Genomic DNA, 22,470 nt, shown 5'->3' with positions numbered 1-22,470 from the left:
ATATTTCATTATGTAACCAATGTTTTTTTTTTTTTTTTTTTTTTTTTTTTTTTTAAGCATCATTAATTTTTATTTATTTATGTTAGTCACACAGAGAGAGAGAGAGGCAGAGACACAGGCGGAGGAAGAAGCAGGCTCCATGCACCGGGAGCCTGATGTGGGATTCGATCCTGGGTCTCCAGGATCGCGCCCTGGGCCAAAGGCAGGCGCCAAACCGCTGCGCCACCCAGGGATCCCCATGTAACCAATGTTTTTAATTTTTAACATTTATAGAATATAAAAACTGAAATGTATAGATGATCTGATAGGTGCTGTACAACAAACTTAGAATCCAGATAATATTTAACTGCTTAACAAACAAGCTTTTGTCAATTAGAAATCCCTTTAACTAGGTGATTGATTTAACATCACATCACCAATGACAGGTTAGGTTGACATCATGTGCTTCTTGAATTAATGCACTGAGAAAGATGGCAGTACCACTTTGGTAGTGTTCCTGCCAAAAGGTTTAACCTGATGCTAGTCATAAGGAAAAACTCAGACAAATCCAAACAACAAAACAAGTGGTCTAGAATCTTCAAAAATATCAATGTCGTGAAGAACTTAAAAATTGTAGAATTTTACTAGATGCAAAAGGACAAAAGAGATATGATAACTAAAACAATTTTGATCCTTGACTAGATCCTGAATTGGAAGGAAAAAGAAATAGAAATAAGATACATTAGTAGAATAAAATTGATATTTGAATATAGATGGTAAATAGATAATAGTATTGTATTACATTTTACTCTACAAATGTAATAACTGTATTATGGTAATTCAGGTGAATTTGGGAAAAGAAGGAGGAGGAGGTACACAATAAAGTATTTAGAGGTGCATTTTCATGTTGTCTGAAACTTTTTCTCAGAGTCAGAAAAAAATGTATTATATGTATATATACTTTAGAATATACATGTGTATATATACATGTGTACATATGTAAACATATATGTATATGTTTCTTATATGTATATATGTGTATGTAGAGGGAGAGGGTAAAGGGAGAGAGACAGAAAGAAGGAAAGAAGGAAGGAGGAAGGAAGGGAGGGAAGGAGGGAGGGAGGAAAGAAAGAAAGAAAGAAAGAAAGAAAGAAAAGAAAGAAAGAAAGAAAGAAAGAAAGAAAGAAAGAAAGAAAGAAAGAAAGAAAAAGGAAGGAAGGAAGGAAGGAAGGAAGGAAGGAAGGAAGAAAGAAAGAAAGAAAGAAAGAAGAAAGAAAGAAAGAAAGAAAGAAAGAAAGAAAGAAAGAAAGAAAGAAAATGCAAAAAAAAAAAAATGAATTGATGACCCCAGGTAAAAGGTGAATGTATGTTTATTGTATACTTCTTACATTTTTACAGTAAGTTAAATACATTCAAAAAATTTTTGGGCAAAATGAGCTACTTTCTGGTTTGTTTCATATATTCAACCACAAACTTTTTTAAATTAAAAATGTTACACAAAAAGCAACTGACATACAACATTGTATTATTTCAGTTTCAGGTGTACAATATAGTGATTTGATATTTATATACATTATAAAATGTTGACCATAATAAGTCTAGTTCCCATCCGTCATCATACAAATTTGTTACAGTATTAATGATTATATTCCCTATGCTGTATACATCCTGTGTTTTATTTGTTTTATAACTGGATGATTGTACTTCTTAATTCCTGTCACCTATTTTGTCCATTGTCCCTACTCCTTCCCTCTGGCAAACATCAGTTTGTTCTATCTATGAGTTTGTTTCTGTTTTTTTGTTTTGTTTTGTTCTGTTTTGTTTGTTCATTTGTTCTGTCTCTTTAGATTCCATCTTATAAGTGAAGGTGGCTTATTTCACTTAGGAGAATACCCTCTAAGTCCATCCATATTTTCTCAAATGACAAGACTTCATTGGGTAATATTTGGTTGGGTAATATTTGTGGTATATATATGTATATTTGCATATGTGTATATATGCATATATCACATACAATCCAGCAATTGCACTTCTAGGTATTTAACTGAAGAAAATAAAAACACTAATTTGAGAAGACATATGAACCCTATGTTCATTGCAGCATTATTTACATTAGCCAAGATATGGAAGCAACAACAAACCTTCATTGCATAAAAGATTTGATAGTGCACTGTAAGAAGGGCAGGAGCTTTGAAGGGGATTGTAACATAGTATAACTTGAGAACCCGAGTTCAAGTTCCAGGTGAGCACTGGCCAACTGGGAGGTTATGGCTTATTTCATCTTTCTGACCATCAGTTAATATCATTATGTCTAAAATGATGGAATTGGATCAAGGTGAGTTCAGCAGTCACATATAATTCAAATTTAGTGATTCTCAAGCAGACTAACAGGAAAAAGATAATTCTATAAAGGACTTGAAGTAATCAGCAAGCAATGTAAGATACTAGAAAATGCTGTAACTCAGGAAATGGGCAGGACTTTTTGGTGCTTAATCAGCTGGAAAACTGTAAAATTTCTATTTTCCATTATAGTTCCTCAAAGAAAAGCAAAAACTGGAGTTGGAACATCATCCATCTCATTAAATTATCACTACTGTCATCTGGTAGAGTACCTGGTGCTGCTGGGATTTCTACAAAAATTTGAAAACAGAAAAATTAACAAACTACTTAATAATTGATGTATTCAATCATCCACATATGGCTTGGAAAAACCATATCAGTTGGACTTTTGCACAAACAAAAAATAAACTGTGCTACTGTGAAAGCCATTGAGGCAGGTTTTTTTTTTTTTAATTCATTGTGGGAAAGATTTTTAACATTGAATGAACTATGTTCAACAAATCACATATATTAATCATTGGCAAAGGATTCTTAATCAAAAAGTATGACAATTTCTTTATTTCCATTTCTTTATGTTTATCAAATCCATTTTGGGAAAATTGAAAAGACTAATTATTTTAAGATGTTCTGAAATGCTGTAATTACCATAAGAAAATGTGGATATGAGATCTAGAAAAAGGGGAGATACTTACTGACTTGAAATCTATCAAAGAGTTAATTCTAATGCTGTTCTTTCTATATGAAAGGAGTCTTAATGTACAAAGGTCAAGTCCAGGCTTCTTTCCTGGTACTTGAGTCTCTGCTAGTCTAGTCTTACTCTTTATGCTCTATTAAGCATATACATAATACTTCTTGCCCAAAGTCATTCATGTGATACTCTGAGCCGATTATACTGTAAGCATTTCCTGAACAAACACTGTTCCCTCATTCTCATGACTTTGGAGAACATCCTTATCTTCATCTTTACCTCCTATGAGATTATAATTACACCATCTCCATGACACTTTCCCCTAGGAGGCAGTATAGTGCAGTATTTAAGAGGAGCTTTTAAAGTCCAAAAAATCTTGAGTATGTTAGCTTTCCAGTTGGAGAAGTGTTACTTAACCCCACCGAGCCTCATTTTAAAAGGGTTTTCATTTTAAAAAATGATGTAACAATAGTGTTTATAGCATAAAGTTGTTAACAAGATTAAATGAAATAATGTGTATAAGATGTTTAGCACAGAATCTACCCCAAAGCAAAATAATTCTCTGTCCTCCTCTACAATTCCTCTCCTATCACTACTTTTAATACTGTTTGTGATTTCAAACATTTTATTTGCTCTCTATGGCACTTAACACATTTTGCCTATCAATCAATAAGCTGAGCATTCTGTCCTCATCATTAGATTGAGAACATAAAGAATAGGTTTCCCATCTGTGTTTATCCATAGAAAAAAAAGTGAGGTTTATATAACACAAGTGCATAACAAATATTCACTTAAATGGATTGAATTATCGGATTTTTAAATTTTTTTAAATTTATTTATGATAGTCACACAGAGAGAGAGAGAGAGATAGAGGCAGAGACATAGGCAGAGGGAGAAGCAGGCTCCATGCACCAGGAGCCCGACGTGGGATTCGATCCCGGGTCTCCAGGATCACGCCCTGAGCCAAAGGCAGGCGCTACACTGCTGCGCCACCCAGGGATCCCTGAATTATCAGATTTTTTAACATGAATACTTTAACTTTTCTTTTGATATTAACATTGAATCTACTAAATTAATTATACTAATACTGAATATTCAAAAAAGACTATCCAAATTACAGCAAGTTGACATAAGAGCAAATTACTTTTTGAGATTATTTAAAAAATATACCTTCAATATTGTACATCTTATTTCAAGTCACAAGAAATTACAGCATTGTTAACTTTGTGTTTCAATAACTGTAGTCATCTTATGACTGAAGAACAATTTTTTAAAAGACTTTACTTATTTATGAGAGACAGAGGGAAGAATGGGATTTATGAGAGAGAGGTAAAGGATTACTGCATAGCAGGGAGCCTGATTCAGGACTCGATCCTAGATCTCGATTCTAGCTCTCTAGGACCAGGACCTGAGCCAAAGGCAAATGCTTAACTGACTGAACAACTCAGGGTCCCTGAAGAGCTATCTTTAAAATTCCTTTGAGACTTATATTCTTTCATCAATGCTTTCTTCCATCTTTCATCCACCACACATTCTGTCAATATATTGGAGAGGAAATACCTATTAGGAAAGCCCTGACTGCCCATCATTTACTGATTTAATGATTCATCATAGGAGATTCTGGTGAGCTGGATTAATTTTCTGAAGCATCTTGTGAAACTGGGGATGCATTTGTTGACTTTACCTTCTGTTCATATGTCTCTGATGATGATTATTGTTTTTTAAAGGTAGGTGTCTTAGATGACAAGAAACAATATAAATATCTTCAAAGTCATGACTTTGTAGCTTTATGTGGAGGGAAATAAAGAATACCACATTTACAGAACAAGGGGAATAAGTTTGAGACCTAAGATAATGTTACATGGCAAATAAGCTCTGCATTTATTAGACGAAGCTTCCTTAAGAGTTTGGATATTTTTAACAAATGTAATTTTTTTGTCATGGTCAAATATTTAATAATCAGACTAAAAGGAAAACACATTCAAAGCTCATTTTGCACAACTGTTTGATTCTTCCTAATAATTTATGTTATGTCTTCAGAATTTCTTAGAATTCTGTTTTAGTTGCCACAATTTAATAATTTGTTTTTTACAAGGAAAAATTTAAAAAAAAATCTCCACCCATGGGCACTAAGGAGAGCACTTGATGAGAACTGGGTGTTATACTATATATTTGCAAATTGAATTTAAATATCTTTAAAATCTCCACCCAAAAAAGTTTAATAAAGGCGATACAAAACCTTTCAGTATTTTGCATTGTAATTTCACTTATTTATTTATTAATAATTGGATAAAAGACCTAAATGTAATTATTTATAATTAGTTACAAGATATGTATTTTTTAACTAGAACTTGTTTTGCTAGTAAATGAAGCCAATGGATACATAATACAACTTATTTTATTTGAATTTACTATATTTAGATTATACTTCTTTGAATATTTTACATTAGTGTCAGGATGAAATACTTTCAGTATTAGGCAGAAACTTGAGAGGATTATACTTTTGAAAGAAGAGAACTGATCAGGGTGAATTCCACATTTATAGGACTTTTCTCCTGAGTACAGTCTTTAGTCCATGTACTATAGTTTGGCTAGAACTCAAGAAGAGACCCATAGCTATCTGGCTCAAGCTGTCAAAGAATGGATTTTAGAGCTTCCAGAAAAACCTGAAATGGAGGGGGAATAATCAGGAAAGAAGACAGCCACAGAGTCGGAGACCTCAACATTGCATCTAAACTCCCATGAAAGCCTTGACTGAAATGAAAGTGTGCTTGTGGGTATGGAGGGAACTTTGAGGAACCTAGGGAATAGCAGAAATTAAAGGGTGAGAAGACAGAATAGAGATTGGGGTTTAAAGTTTGAGTCCTGCATTGTTAGCCTTGATAAATAACTGTGACTCCCTATGTAAGTCCCAGAATGACTACATTATAGAAAAAGAACATGTTGGAGCTAAGAGAGTCATCCTAAAAGTAAGATAAAACCCAAAAGATCTATCCTTCACAAGTTTAAGGTAATCTGGCAGTAATTTCTCCATTTGCTAGAACAAAAATCAACATTCTTCATAAGAAGAAAATAAAAGCAGGGGACATCACAAATTCCAGACTTCAAGCTATATTACTAAGCTGTAGACATCAAGACAGTGTGGTACTGGCACAAAAACTGACGCATAGATCGGTGGAGCAGAAGACAGAATACAGAAATGGGCCCACAACTACCTGGTCAACTAATCTTCAAGAAAGGAGGAAAGAATATCTAATGGAAAAAAGTCTCTTTAACAAATGGTGTTGGGAAAACTGGATGGCAACATGCAGAAGAAGGAAACTAGACCACTTTCCTATACCATATTCAAATATTCAAAAATAAATTAAATGGATGAAATTGGATGAAAGACCTAAATGTGAGACAGGAAAACATCAAAATCCTAGAAGAGAACACAGGCAGCGACCTCTTTCTAGATATGTCTCCTGAAGCAAGAGAAACAAACTTTTGGGACTGCATCAGGATAAAAAAGCTTCTGTGCAGCAAAGGAAACAATCAGCAAAACTAAACCACAACCTTAAGAACGAGAGAAGATACTTGCAAATGACATTGGATAAAGGGCTGGTATCCAAAATCTATAAAAAAAATCTCATCAAACTCATCCCAAAAATAAATAATCCAGTTAAGAAATGGTCAGAAAACATGAATGGACATTTCTCAAAAAAAGACATACAAATAGCTAACAGCATGAAAAAAATGTTCAACATCACTCATCATTAGGGAAATGCAAGTCAAAACCACAATGAGATACTATACATCTGTCAGAATGACTAAAATAACAACTCAGGAAAGATGTTGACAAGGATGTAGAGAAAGGGGAACACTCTTACACTGTTGGTGGGAATGTAAACTGGTGCAGTTACTCTGTAAAACAATATGGAGGTTCCTCAAAAAGTTAAAAATAGAGCTACCCTATGTCCTAGCAATTGCACTACTAAGTACCCAAAGGATACAAAAATCCTGATTTGAAGGTACACACACATCCCAATGTTTATAGCAGCAATGTCCACAAAAGTCAAATTATGAAAAGAGCCCAGATGGCCACTAACAGATGAATGAATAAAGAAGATGTGGTAGATATATACAATGGACTATTACTCAGCCATCAAAAAGAATGAAATCTTACAATTTGAAATGACATGGATGGAGCTAGAATATATTATGCTAAGCTAAAGAAGTTAGTCAAAGACAAATACTGGAGTACCTGGGTTGTTCAGTCGGTTAAGTGTCCAACTCTTGATTTCAACTCAGATCATGATCTCAGGGTCCTCAGATCAAGCTCCACATTGGGCTCCATGCCCAGTGGGGACTTTATTTGATATTCTCTCTCCCATCTCCCTCTTCTCCTCCTCCCCCACTCTCTCTCTCTCTCTCAAATAAATAAATCTTTAAAAAAAACACATGATTTCACTCATATGTGGAATTTGAGAAACAAAACAGATTAATCTAGGGGAAAGAAAAAAAAGAGAGGGAAGCAAATCATAAGAGAGACTCTTCACTATGGAGAACAAACTGAGGGTTGCTGAAGGGGATGTGGAGGGGGGATGGGCTAAACGGGCAATAAGTATTAAGGAGGGTACTTATTGTGATGAACATTGTATGTTACATGTAAGTGATGAATCAATAAATTCTACTCCTGAAGCTAATGTTACACTATGTGTTAACTAACAAGAATTTAAATAAAAACTTGAAATAGAAAAAAATTCTAATGTATCATATTATATTATGATCTAGTGAAGTTTATCCTCATTAGAAGGTTTTAAAAATATTAGTAATTTAGCATATAACAAAATAAAGGAGAATACTATATGATCACCTAAATAGATACATAAAAAGTATTTAATAAAATTAGACTTTCATTTATAAATAAAAATAATGAAAAAAATAAAAAATAAAAATAATGTTCTTTGCAAACTAGGGATAGAAAGATATGTTCTCAATGTGAAATTACTCATGACAAACCGCAGCCAACATGAAATTTAATAAAGAAATACAGGAACAAAGCAAAAATTTCTGCATACTTCCAGTCAACATTTACCAGTAAATCAAATAAAATAAGAAAAATAGAATAGTGTAAATATTGGAATTAAAGAAATAAAATTGTGTTTATTTATAAATGATGTAATTATTCATATAAAAAGCTGACTATATGAAAAACAACCCCTAGACTGAATCAATTTGGCAGTTACTAGATAAAGGTAAATATACAAAAATAATTACATTTGTATATGGTAGCAGCAAACAATTGGAAAGTCAAGATGAAAATTCATTTAAAATTTTCATTTACAATAGCATCAGAAACCTAAAATATTTAGGGATAAATTTAACCAAAGATGTGCAATTCTCTATTCTAAAAACTTAAGAAAAAGAGGGAAAATTAAGGAAGACTTAAATAAATTGAGAAATGTCATGTCAATGACTTAGAAGAAGCCTTCTGCCTATGTAATCCATTCTTTCCAAATTGATCTTAAGACCAATACAATCAATCTAAATACCCAGCTTTTTTTTTTTTTAACAAATTGACAAGGTGATTTCAAAATGTATGTGGAAATGTGAAAGATCTATAATAGTTAAAGCAATATTGAAAAAAAAAGAGTAGAGAGAATGCACAGTACCTTATTTAAGGATTTATTGTGCTATAGCAATTATGGTATTTTTATAAATATAGACAATCATTCCTGTGACTGATTCATTCCATCACTGGAAGCCTGTTATCTCCCTCTCCCCTCCACTCATTTTGCCCAACCTTTTCCTCTGGCAACTATTAGTTTTATATCTGTATTAATAGGTTTGATTCTTATTTTTCCTTGTTTATTTATTCATCTGTTTTGTTTTTTAGGTTTCATGTATGAATGAAATCATATGGTATTTATCTTTCTCAATATGACTTACTTCGCTTAGTTTTATACCATTTAGGTTCATCCATATTTTCACAAATGGCAAGATCTCAGCAAAGGCAATCTGGTCAATGATACTGTAATAGCAGTTTATGGTAATAGTGGTAGCTACACAGTGGTGAGCATAGCATAATATACACATAAATTGAGTCACTATGTTGCATATCTGAAACTAATGTAACATTGTATGTCAACTATACTTATAAAGTTTTAAAGAAATATATAAACAATAGATGAATAAAACAAATTAACTGCTCATTTAATTCCAGACATCTATGAGTAGTTAATGTTTGACAAAGACACCAAGCCTATTCAATGAGGAAAAGAAGTCTTTTCAAAAAATAGTGCTGGAACAACTGAAGAGACATGAAAAAATATGAACCTTGATTCTTACTTCTTTGTATAATCAAAAAACTATTTTGGGGCAGGTGATAGACCTAAATGTAAAAGCCAGAAACAAAGTTTTTAGAATAAAATATAAGGTAACATCTTCATATCTTCAATGTAAACAGGGAGTTCTTGAATGAGATAAAACAACATTAACCATGAAAGACAAAATGTTGATTGGCAATCATAATAATTAATTTTTTTGCTCACCATAAGACACTGATGAGAAAATAAAAATTAGTCCATAGACTGGAAGGAAATATTCACCCCATGCATATCAAATAAGAACTTAGGTCCAGAATATGTGATGAATGTCTAATAATAAAAATATATCTAATTAATGATCAAAATAACAGATTTTCAAAAGTGCATATAAACCTTGCATATATAGTTCATATGCACACAAAAAGATATAGAAATGACTGCTAAGTCTTTATCATTTCCTCATCTAAAATCTTCATCATTTTTAAAGATATGTATTTATTTATTTAACAAAGAGAGAGCACAAGTAGGCAGAGTGGCAGTAGAGGGAGAAGCAGGCTCTGAGCAGAAATCCTGATGGCAGGGCTTGATCTCAGGACCATGGGATCATGACCTGAGCTGAAGGCAGATGCTTAGCTGACTGAGCCACAGAGGCACCTCCTAAAATCTTCATCATTATTAATCATGGAAAACACATAGTCAAACTTCCCTTAAAACCCCTTAAAATGGCTAAAATTAAATGGCCTGAAAGCATCAAACATTATCAAGGATGTAGATCTGAAAATTCATACACTGCTGTTGTGAACGTAAGACAGTCACCAGCCCTTTGAAAAACTAGGAGTTTCTTATAAAATTAAATGTGCACCCATCATATGACTCAAAAGTTCTGCTCCAAGTTTGTTCCTAAGAGAAATAAAAACACCTGCATATAAATACTAAAACAGCTTTATTAATAATAAGCCAAAAACTAAAAACAAGTATGTAAGTGTTGAATCACTAAATTGTATATCTGAAACTAATATTATAGTATGCCAACTAACAGGAATTTAAATAAAAACTAAAAAAGGAAATAAAGCAGTCTTACTTCACTTAAAAAAAAAAAAAAATAAAATAAAAGCAAGTCATATGTCCATCATTCAGGAAATGGCCAATACAATCACACAGCAAAATTCTACTCAACAATTAAAAAGAATAAGCTTTTAATTGCAGGCAAACGTATGAAAGAATATCAGAACTTTATGTTGAACAAAAGAAGCCAGACTCTAAAAGATCCACTATATAATTCCTTTTAAAAATTCAAAATAGGGGCACCTCGGTGGCTCAGCAGTTGAGAGTCTCCCTTTGGCTCAGGGTGTGATCCGGGAGTCTTGGGATCAAGTCCCACATCAGGCTTCCTGCCTGGAGCTTGCTTCTCCCTCTGCCTGTGTTTCTGCCTCTCTCTCTGTGTCTCTCATGAATGAATTAATGAATTAATGAATTAATTAATGAATAAATAAATAAATAAAATATTTAAAAAATAAGTAAGTAAAAAATTCAAAATAGGTGAAACTTATCTATAGGGAATTTCATCTTAACCATGGTTGCCCATTGAGACAAAGTTAGGATTTCTGGAAAGGGTCATAAGAGAACTTTCTGAGGTGATGGGAATGTTCTATGTCTTGGTTGCTCTGGTGCTTACATAGACATATTGACTTTAAACAACTCATCAACTTATGTACTTAAAACACTTTTGATCTATATAATTTGAAAAGTTTATCAACCACATAAAGTTGCTATCATAAAAATACATAGTTCATTAATATACTAATTCAACACGTTTTTATGTGCTAGACATTTAAATTAGCTTTGGGGACATACCCCTTCAATTTCCATTCCTCACATTTATAAGGTTTATGATTTAGTAGACACAAAAAGTGCCAAATCTAGTAGAAGAAAAAATATGAGGGCAGCCCCGGTGGCGCAGCGGTTTAGCGTGATCTGGAGACCCTGGTTCGAGTCCCACGTCGGGCTCTCTGCATGGAGCCTGCTTCTCTCTCTGCCTGTGTCTCTGGCCCTCTCTCTCTCTCTCTCTCTCTGCATCTCTATGAATAAATAAATAAAATCTTAAAAAAAAGAAAAAAATATGAAAATCATTTCAATTTACAATGTACTTGCTATGATAGTCAAGTTTTGGCACAAAGGGAGGGATAATCAACTTTCATGGCTGAGTCAGTGAAGGGTTTCCGAGAGCAAAGGATTCTTAAACTGAGACCAGAAGTTTATTTACCAGGATTTTGTTTGTTAGTTTTATTTTTTACTTATAAAATGTACATACACATACATCCTTGCTCTGTCAGTGAAAAGAGCCTAGAAGAAAGGACATCCCAGTAGCAATAAGCACATTCAGTTCTAAGATCTTGGCTCCTAAATTCATTCTCCAATAAAAAGAATCAGGGCTCTTGCGAAAATGTCTGAATCTAGGGTTGAAGCAGGAAATAAATAAGATGAACCTGGAACATCTTGTGAGAAGTCTAAAACAAACAAACAAACAAACAAACAAACAAACAAACACCAACAGTAACATAAACACCATGTTGGGAAAATGCCCAAAATACAAAGGGACCAATTGAGAGCACAGGTAATCAGGTAATGAAAATGGCACTTTGCCTCCCTGGACTTCTTCCCAAAACTGTATAAACCCAGCCTCATAATGAAAAAAACACCAAAAAAAAAAAAAAATCCCATTGGAGGGGCATTTTACAAAATACCTCACCAGTACTCTTTAAAACTGTCAAGGCCATCAAAAGCAAGGAAAGTCTGAGAAACTGTAACTGCCAAAAGTAGTGTGGTATCTTGGATGAAATCCTGGAGTAAAAAGAGAACACTAAGTAAAAACTAAGAAAATCTGAATGAAAGACAGACTTTAGTTAATAATGTATCTATGGTGGTTCATTAATTGTAGCAAAGGTATCATACTTACATTAGATATTAATAAGAGAGGAAATTAGTTTTGGAGCATTAGAAACTATTATTTACTCAATTTTTCTGTAAATCTGAATCTGTTCTAAAAATAATCTCTTAAAGAATGAATGCATAAAGGCATAGATATATGAAATGTTAAGTAGTTCCATATGTCTGGAAGATATAGTATGTCAAAGAGAGTGACAGGAAATGAAGTTAGAAGAATAACCATGGTGTTATTTCATCCCTTGTTGATTCTATATGCCATGCTAAGGAATCCGGACTTGATTCTCTGTAAGAATTTAATTGGACAATAACATCACAGAAACAGAAATAAGGATGTTTGTAAAATTTAACCTGAAGCTGATCTTTGTAAGAAATCTGTGCCTTGATGCTGCCTTTCTACTAAATAATTATTTTGTAAAATTATTTAGCACAACTAGAAGGGTATGAAAGCAGGTGAATTAGGTCCCAGCTGTGATATAGAAGAATCAGAATCCATTCAGAGTTCAAAACACAGTAATTGTTATTGTTTTATTTTGTTTTGTTATGTCTTTTTGTTGCCAATGACATTCCAGACAAACTGCTAAACTTTTAAGATATAGCAACAAACTTACAGCGCATGCTCTAGGTGTCATTACTTTTCAGTAAAAGATAAAAGACTTGAACTCATAACCTCATCTAATAATTATCATAAGTATTTGGCATTTAGTTACATATCTATTATGTGCTAGGCCTTCATATGTATTTTTTCTACTTATTTCAACAATCTCCTGAAGGTTATTTCTATTTTTCAGACAATGAGACTCAGGCCCAAAGAGGTTGACTTGTTCAAAATCAAAATGTGAGTCAGAAGGACTCTGAAAAGAGAATCAAGAAATCAGTAAAGAAAATTTCTCTGCAGGCACACCCTGATGTGTTCCCAATTTAACTTAGTAGAGAAATGATGTCCTTGTACTTCTGCAAACTCGATGCACTTTTGACACAAAGACAGACCAAAGACTGTCTGAGAATTCCGTGTAGGCTTTAATGCTATACTGTAAAGCTATAGAGAAAATTTTAGTTTGGAAATTCCCACTTGGGAGAGTCCTTGATTTTAATATCTTCTTTTAAAATAATGCCTCCTTGACCTGCAAGTGAGAAAGCCCTATCTGGACTCCAGTTGATCAAAACAATGGCTGGACCAACATCATAAGCAAGGTAGGTCATTTTAACTGGAAGATACAATCATGTTAACTTTATCAATGCAGGTTTGGAGGAAGAGGCTCCGTATCATGCAAATGAGATAAATCAGCCCAGTGAGCTCAGTGTAGGAAAAGTATTTATGGTTAAGGTAAAATAACTTTCACTGCCATTGGCCACACCACCAAGAGAGCATTTCTGAGAACTGACAAAACTTCGGGGTTGTTTACATACATTGCTGAGGGATATATAATTTTAAGGTCATCCCCTGTCTCCCATGTGAAACAGTGAAGTGTGCATTGCATAGAATTGATTGCTTGAGACTAGATTCTTAGATAAGCTTGGAAGGTTTGAGTTCTGATGGATTTATGCAGAAATAGCACATGGATGCAGGAGGGGTTAGGCAGCTGAAATTCCTGATTAAAATCAAAAGTGATCCTATGCTGAAATTTATCCTGGGCAGAAATTGAAGTATCATGGAACAGTTCGCAGAAGTCATACTTCTGATATAAAATATTCTATAACATAAGTCAGTTGGCTTTCATGGTTTCCCAGAAAAATATTTTCTCCACACACACCAAAAACAGATCTTTCAGTAATATTTCCAGATTTCACATTTCATTTAAAAATCGGGATCTTGTGGAGCACTTATATCTTAATTTCCTGTGATATTTTTCTTGACACTTGAAAATGAAAGTACTTTAGACTTATTTTAAATATATTTTTTTCTGAATACGAAATCAACTTTGAGAATTAATTAAACACATATATGAGTTGGACCACACTAATTTTTATTATACTTAACTAGTTTTCTTCTACATATACTATTGAATGTTATAGTTCTAGGTGAATTTATTAAATGCCTTTGTAGCTTTTGTTATGATTTATGGAATTTTTTCTTTAATTATTTGATTTAATAAGCTATGCTAATAGATTTCTAATAATGAGTCCTTTGAACTACTGAAATGAGCACTATTTAAAATATTACTAGCTTGCTACACTGTATAGTAATATTTTATTTCAAGAAATGCCTTTTTATTTGTAATGGGGCTGATATATAATTTTATTTTTGTACATTTGCTAGGTATAAAATTTTTCTGTTAAAATTTTGCTAACTTCATAAGGTACATGGAGAGTGTATAAGTCAGTATAGGTGAGTTTATATCCCGCAAAACAAACAAAAGTTTGATGGATCAAAGTAGCAAATCTGTGAATCTGAAAATATTGGCCCAATATTTTACTATATTTTAGTATTATCTATGCTCTTGAGGTGTGTGTGTTTGTGTGTGTGTGTGTGTGTGTGTGTGTGTGTGACTCAAATGTTTAATTTGGTCTGTAAGGTTTCTGTTGAATGGCCTCTAGGATAGTTGTCCTTATTTTATAGAGAAATATTTATTTATTTTCCAAGTTACAACTGTAAGCCTCCTTGTAAAGGAAGCTTGGATTAATCATCTAAGCAAAAATTAAGTTGCTATGTGAAATTTTCTATCAAAATTGTCAGCTTTGCATCTTATATACCTGATATCTTCGGCCGATCAATCTCCTTTCAGTCAGGAAAGAGAATGTGTACTTGATCCAGGCAGCTGATGGCAACATCTAACAGATGATTTCTGATGCCACACTCTCTGGGTGCACTTCAGACATCATACCTATTTACTATGTATCTTGTATCGAACAAGTTTTAATGAGAGGGGACTTAATTCAATCAATAATTTAGGAGATAGTAAAAATCTCCCACTTCATGTCTTAGGTCTCACGAGCCAGAAACATATCTTTTTCATAAAATCTTTATGTGTGTTGGGCCTAGAAGGTAATAAACATTTGTTGAAAAATCCACACTTCTCTGTTTTTTAAGCTCTAACTCTAGCAGTGAAGTATCTTCAATACATTAAAGAAGTTACACTTTGGGTTTACATAGAAGGGATCAGGAAAAAAAAATCAATTTAGCTTTATATAGTCTGCTTTTATAGCCTATATAAGCTATATACAGGAGCCTATATACTGTGTTTTATCTAGTGTCCCTAAGGCTTACAACATTAAAAATATTTAATTAATATCTATTTCCTAATGACACATAAAATGCATCACTCCTAGTATTCTGTTGCAAGAAAAATAAGTGTCTCTTCAGATAAAAAGCACATTACAATTAATTGAGTTCCATTTTTATTTTGCTTCTAGAAAATTTTGAACCAAATCAGTACTTACAAAATTAACCTATTCACATTACAAAGTGACATCCACAAATTTGCTTCTACCAGTCACCTTTATTTTAATTGCATTTTTAATTTTCTTATTTTCTATTTTCTTAAATGTTCTATCCTAGCATAAAGGATGTTAGTAAAATAAATCAATCACAGAATTCAGCTAAAAGGTGTAGCAGCATCAGAGTGATGACACAACTGATAAAATTGCTGAGAGGTATTCAATGTCTTCCCTTTTCCTTACTTATCTGTGTTTAGGGTTTTTAAAAATAGAGTTGTTTTATAGTCTTGTCAATAGCGATGTGATGGCAAATGCATAATGACCAGCTTTTGGGGGACCAAAGAGCCCTGCTTTGTGGAATCTAATGGTTTCAAGCTATGAAGCCACTGAACACAGTCTTGGAAAGAAATGCTCAGGAGCATATACTAGTTTATGGTATTTCCACCATAAAGAGTCAATAGACATAAATTGTTTCAAGAGCATTGATAATACTGAAATGCGGTAAAAAAAATAGGAAATGATGAACTTTTAGAATGTATTGTCTTTGTTTTAATATAATTTTATTAGTTCATATAATTTAGTATTTAATCATTGGTGTCTCAAACTGGATCAAAAAATTTCTAAAAATTTAACTATCTGCACTGTGCCAGTCCTAGCACATAAAAGCCCTTATATAGCAATATAATTGTTTTAAATACCTTCTGAATAACTGGGTTTACACTTTTGCAAGTGTTGACCCAAATTTCCAAAATTGTCCTTCAGTTCACTTGCATAGTGACTACCACAGTTGTTAATTAGAATGAAATTTAATAACTTATCACTCTCTAGGTATGGACCCCAAAGTTTTTCTCCATTCTTTCAAGTAATTTAGAGAAGGTAAATTAGCTATAGATTATTATCAGTTTGTCATCTTGTATTCATTCTGAAGGAATTGCGATAATGGAGTCTCTGCTTTGCGCACAGGCTAGGAAAAACACAGTGCTAACAATGAAAGAAAATCCATCTCTAAAGGACGATAAATATAATTTTAGACTCTAGCCTTCTTTCAGGGAACACTACAGTTGGAAAAAAGGAAGAGGGCAAGATAATTTTCAGTATGAAGGACGACGCTTCACTGTCAGTGTCTGAATTTGGATAGGGAGTGAGAAGCAGGGATTCACTATTGGCAAAGTCCTACCACTTTTCCATGTTTCCTCAGGTTGGCTCCATACAACTCAAATACTCAGAAAAAGGAAGGTCTGTCTGTTGGAGATGGATGCCAGGCAGGGAAGCTGGTGGAATCATGTTAAGAAAAGAAAGCTTCTAGTTCAACATGATTAGACACCTCCTTTGAAGCTCCACTAGATTAATAGCTTTTTAAGGATGTGGCGACAAGTGTTATCACGTGAAACTTTCAAAACCAGACTTAGTGTTAGAAAATATGCTGTAGGGAACTGTTCAAATTTAGCAGGGGAAATACTAGATGACCTAATAAGCCATTTCCTCCTCCAGATTCAGCAGTACTATAATTCATGTATTTGGCTCAATTAGAGCCGAAGGTCACATAAGGTTTTTAAATCCTGAATTTTTTTCTAGGTGCACATAATGTCTGCTTCTAAAGACTAAATATTTTTAATGCTAAAATTTTCAGCACTACAAAATGCTTACTATTTACCATAGGGTTTGAGGCATTCTTACAGCTTACCATTATTTTTATTGACACTTTAAATGCGGGGAGTCCAGCTATAAGATTTACAGTTTCTTTTTCTTTTTCTTTCTTTCTTTTTTTTTAGATTTACAGTTTCTAATGATAGTACTTTAAAATTATTGCTAAAAAGTTGTACAGGAAAAGCGTCCAGTTTTTATTCAATTGTTTTATTTTTAAAACAAGTTGCTTTTTATAAGAATGGTTTATACAAACATCACGTCCACAGAAGCAAAGTAAAATGTAGAAGTGGGCTATAATAAGATCATACCAAAATGTGCTTTTCTTATAATTATATGGCTTAAACATATGGCTATATAAAATGTATACTTTTATATTTCCACCTTAATTTATCTGGTTAATAATTTCAATCATATTCTTTATTTAGAGTGGATACCATGAGAAGGAATTTCTAAATCTTGGGAGGAGGAAAGGAAGAAGGAAGGAAGGAAGGAAGAAAGGAAGGAAGCAAAGAGGGAAGGAAGGAAGGAAGGAAGCAAGGAAGGAAGGAAGGAAGGAAGGAAGGAGTCATTGCACGGATGATGTCTACTGGTAAAAGTTTTAAAATGAATGACTAGAAAATCACAACTTTCAGGTCCTTAAGTTTCTTCATCTATGGAATGTGAAAAATAAATTTAAAAAATGGTTTGAGTGATCTCTAGGGGTTTTTTTCCAGATCGAAATTATCGTTCCTAATATGAATACACTGAATATCATATCAAAAACCACAATCAGGATCCCTGGGTGGCTCAGCAGTTTAGCAGCTGCCTTTGGCCCAGGGCGTGATCCTGGAGTTCTGGATCAAGTCCCACATCGGGCTCCCTGAATGGAGCCTGCTTCTCCCTCTGCCTGTGTCTCTGCCTCATTCTCTCTCTCTCTCTCTCTCTGTATGTGTCTCTCACAAATAAATAAATTAAATCTTAAAACAAACAAAGAAACAAAACAAAACAAAAAACCCCCAATCAATTGAATTACTATTTGCCTTTGAAACACCAATACGATACTAGTAACACCAAAACTACTTGAGCCCCAAGCCCCTCTATCTCTGCTAGGGGTTTTTCTCTCTTTCTACTAGGAACATGGGAAAGTTATGAAAGTTACATATACTTCTTCTTCTTCTTTTTAATAAACCTACAACTAAATTATTTTTCAATTTATTACAATCTTTCTGTCTCTGCCATCCACTAAAACTGCTTCTGCTGACACCATCCATCACTTTCTAATTCCCAAATCTAGTGGACATTTTTTATTTCTTTATGGCATTTAATAATAGTGGTCCTGTCTCTCCTTATTGAAACCCATTCTTGCCCTGACTCCCTTTTCATTTTTGTGTTCCTGAAACCTACCCTATACGAGCAGAGATGGGCTCCATGTGACTGCTCTTTGAATAAATGCAGTGCTCGGAGTAACTTTCCTTCCCTTCAATATAGTTTTGGTCACATCACCAAAGATATGCTTTCCCTATGCATTACTTTAGTATTCCACAGTTATACCCATAAGCTAAAGAGTAAGAGGTACCTAAGTGACCTTTCTGGTTTTGCTTTTTATAACTCAGGATTTGGATATTTTTTTCCTACCAGCTTGGGCTCCACCTTGGCTTCCTCTCTTTCCAGACTGTCCCAGACCTGGCATGGAGTGTGGCTGCTCAGCTTTCATCATCTGTCCTGGCCAGCGGAATGTTCCCTCTGATGCTCCTCCCTTGGCTGGCTATAGCTCCCTACTTTCATTTTCACTAGGGGCACAGCCATTCACCAGCATCTACTGGAAACACTTTTCCAGACATTCCTTCAGGGTAAGTGCCATTTCCATAACTGGCCACTGGATTCCGTCATTATTTTTTTGTACTTCACTATCCTCAAATTTGTCTTTTTCAGCTTCACAATCACAGTAAAAGTGGTTTCATTTTCATTGCTTTGTTTTTCTCCTCATGTGAAGCAATCCTTTGTATTTTATTTACTTTTAAGTAAGAAAACAGCACATTTTTCTCAATTACCTCCTCCTTCACCTACTTTCCTTCTCTTTATATTCTTCCTCCTTGTGATTCTTCATAGAGACATGTCTTGATCTGACAAAGTTGTAGTCATGGACTTTAAATATAAAAAATAAATTTATTTAGTTTGCCACCACAATGATAGAATCTTCTCTCTTTTCCAGCTGAGATCTTTAATTTTAAAAAGTTTAGCTCTAAGATTGTTGCAAAATTTCTTCAGTGCAAAAGGCTGATTATCTTCTTTTATATAAATATGAGCTGGTGTTGTCCTTTGATAAATTTCTTGCCTTTTCCCACATTTTTACTCCCACCCAGAATAAAACTAGATGGGGAATAAAGTTGGAGTCACCCCTTGGCCCCATCACATTTGAAGTGCCTGTAATTTCCTATCTCTGATTTGGAAGCAAACCTGTATTTCTCTGAATAAATTGTCTGCTGAAGAAGTGTTCAGTAAACCAAAGGATATACTCTCATAAACCAAAGAGAATTGTAGAAAGGATTAGAAGATAGTAAGATATTCTTTGATCTGGGTGTCTAGTGTTCTTGATGCAGTGAACTGGTTCCAGCTGACTTTTTCTCTTGCTATTTCTCCTGCAAGAAACAGGAAAGAGCTTGAGGCTCTCTCATAAGGTATTCATAGGAACATAGGGTTTCTGTTAAATATTTAATTTCCCTGGTGATATTCTGAAAGAAGTTTCAATAACATGACATTTTAAAGTCAGCCATTTTAGGTATATAAAAACGAATGCTCAGTTGTAAGGATGTAACATATCTTAATCTTCACAGAGCAAAACAATTGCATGTTCAAATAGAGCACTGTAGAAACACACTTTTGATTTTCACTGTCATCTATTCCAAGAAGATACTGCTGCAGAAAGTCTGAGTATTTTCTGAATGTAAAAATTCCTTCTCGTTCTGTTTCCATAATGTTGGTTGGAGTAGTGCTTTATTTATGGATATTGGATTATGTTCTGACTAAAGTCTGTTCCTTTCATTTACTCTGCCCTAGTAAAGTAAATTTCAACCTTAAAACTCAGTCCATTTCAATAATGTAGTTGTTTTGGTATGTCTTTCTTCAAAACGGTAATGTCTCAAACAACTTCTATGAAGAATTTAAATAGTCCTATGAAAATGAGGTCAAATAATTTGCTGAAAATTCCACTGTGCTGGATTTTTTTTTTTTCTAAAAAGGTGTTACTTTATGGAGTTCTTTCTTGGCATCCATAGAAGACCGTGACTCATAATGAGTCGATGTCTGTGTGTCATAAGGATGTGAAGAGGTCATGCTCTGTCAAAGTAGCTAGACGGAAAGAAAGGGAGCTGTCCTCTTGTGGAGAAAGTAAAATAAAGCTCGTATACTTTTTAAGAGCCAATTCTATGTAAAACTTGGCTATATTTGTGGTCTTTCTGTGAGAAGAAACATCTTTATATAGATCTTCCTTGACTTGTGATGGGGTTTGCTCCTGGTAAACCCATGGCAAGTTGAAAATATTCTAAGTTGAAAATGCATCTAATATACTTCTCTAAATGTGCTCAGAACACTTACATCAGCCTATGGGCAAAATAATTTAACACAAAATTTATTTTATAATAAATGAATTGGTGGAATGCTCATATAATTGATAGGATATAGCACTGAAAGTGAAAAATAGAGACACAATGCCAATTAATGTTTGGCATTAGTCACTTGTTTACCTTTGTGATCAAGGGACTGACTCGAACCACTGCTGCCCAGTTTCACAGGAGAGTATTGGGCAAAGATGAAAATTCAAAATTCTGGAATAGTACAGTTTCTACCGAATGCAAATCATTTTTGCATCATCATAATATTGAAAAATCATAAGTTGACCCCTCATTAGCCAGGGACCATCTATATGCAAAATTTTTACATAGAGGTTTGGTTAACCCACCACATTTTTATATTTGTGTATGTGGGAAAGGCTGCAGCCATAGCTAAATGGTGGATGATGGTGGCAAAACTAGTAGGCGAAGCAAGACTGAAAATGAATAACAAGCATCAATCTATGGAAGGTTTTACAGCTCAGAGCTTGGACAAGTTGGAGTTTCCAGACATGTCAGTGAGTCCAGGACCTAAATGTAGGCTGAAGCTTTTGTAAAAAACAACAACAACAACAACAAAACACAACCATAAGGAAAGGTAAACGATCTATAAAGAGATCAGCAGACCTAAACATGAGGCAATACAGCCCCACCTCTGGGGTATTGATGAGTAGATTAAACAGTATGATTTGAAATATGGGTAGATTCTGAATATAAAGAGTTAATAGTTCTGTATCATTTGTAGCATAAAATGCTCGGAACTTACCACACTTGGAAAGTAATGGCTATCTCACCATACTAAAAGCTGTTAAATTTTGTGGAGGTGAAGAGTGAGATTCAAATTAGTATTGTATGTCTGTATGAAGTCGGCATGTTACTAATGTTCATATATGAGAACTTTACAAAATAATAACTAATATCACTGTTACCTTGTAAAGCTCTCAGATGACTATTTTACAACCACTTTCACAAGGGTATTATTATTTTCCATGTTTACTAATATGGAAAGCAAGGCCAAGCATGGTAAAAAGACTTGTCCAAGTTCTTATAGCCACAAAGTGGCAACATTTTTACTGAAATCAAGATTTTTTGGTTTCAGGCTCCTGTTTTTTTCCACCATCCACACTGCCTCCAGGATAGGCACTCCTGGATGACTTTCAAATTGCCGAGGGTACCTCAAATGTCTCTCCTTAATTTAATTATAATAAAAGATAATAAACATAGTATATGTTTTCCTTACTTGGAAATAGCTGAAGTAATTTTGTTTTTCCTCCCTACTTGCCCTGAAGACAGTTTACACTTGGTCTGAACCACCCAAGCAACATTTCAAGAAAAACAAGCATTTTTAAAGAAGTCAAAGTAACTGAAAGCAAGGATAAGATAGAAACTTTTTAAAAATTAGTATACCACTTACCCTTCCGTAAGCTAGACTGTAGATACCCATATCAACCCCCTTTTACTGCTTTCAGGCTTAACAGAATCATTAGGCAAAGCTGAGATTGTAAAGCAATGCTGAGATCCAAAAGCAAGTTGGCACACATAAGTATATGATAATGTGTGTAAGTTCTATTTTAGTTTTTTCATTTTATTATTGCCCTGT

The sequence above is a fragment of the Vulpes lagopus genome, chromosome 1, assembly GCF_018345385.1.
Source record: "Vulpes lagopus strain Blue_001 chromosome 1, ASM1834538v1, whole genome shotgun sequence".
In the NCBI taxonomy this organism is placed as follows: Eukaryota; Metazoa; Chordata; class Mammalia; order Carnivora; family Canidae; genus Vulpes; species Vulpes lagopus.
Note: the sequence above shows the minus strand (reverse complement) of the source record.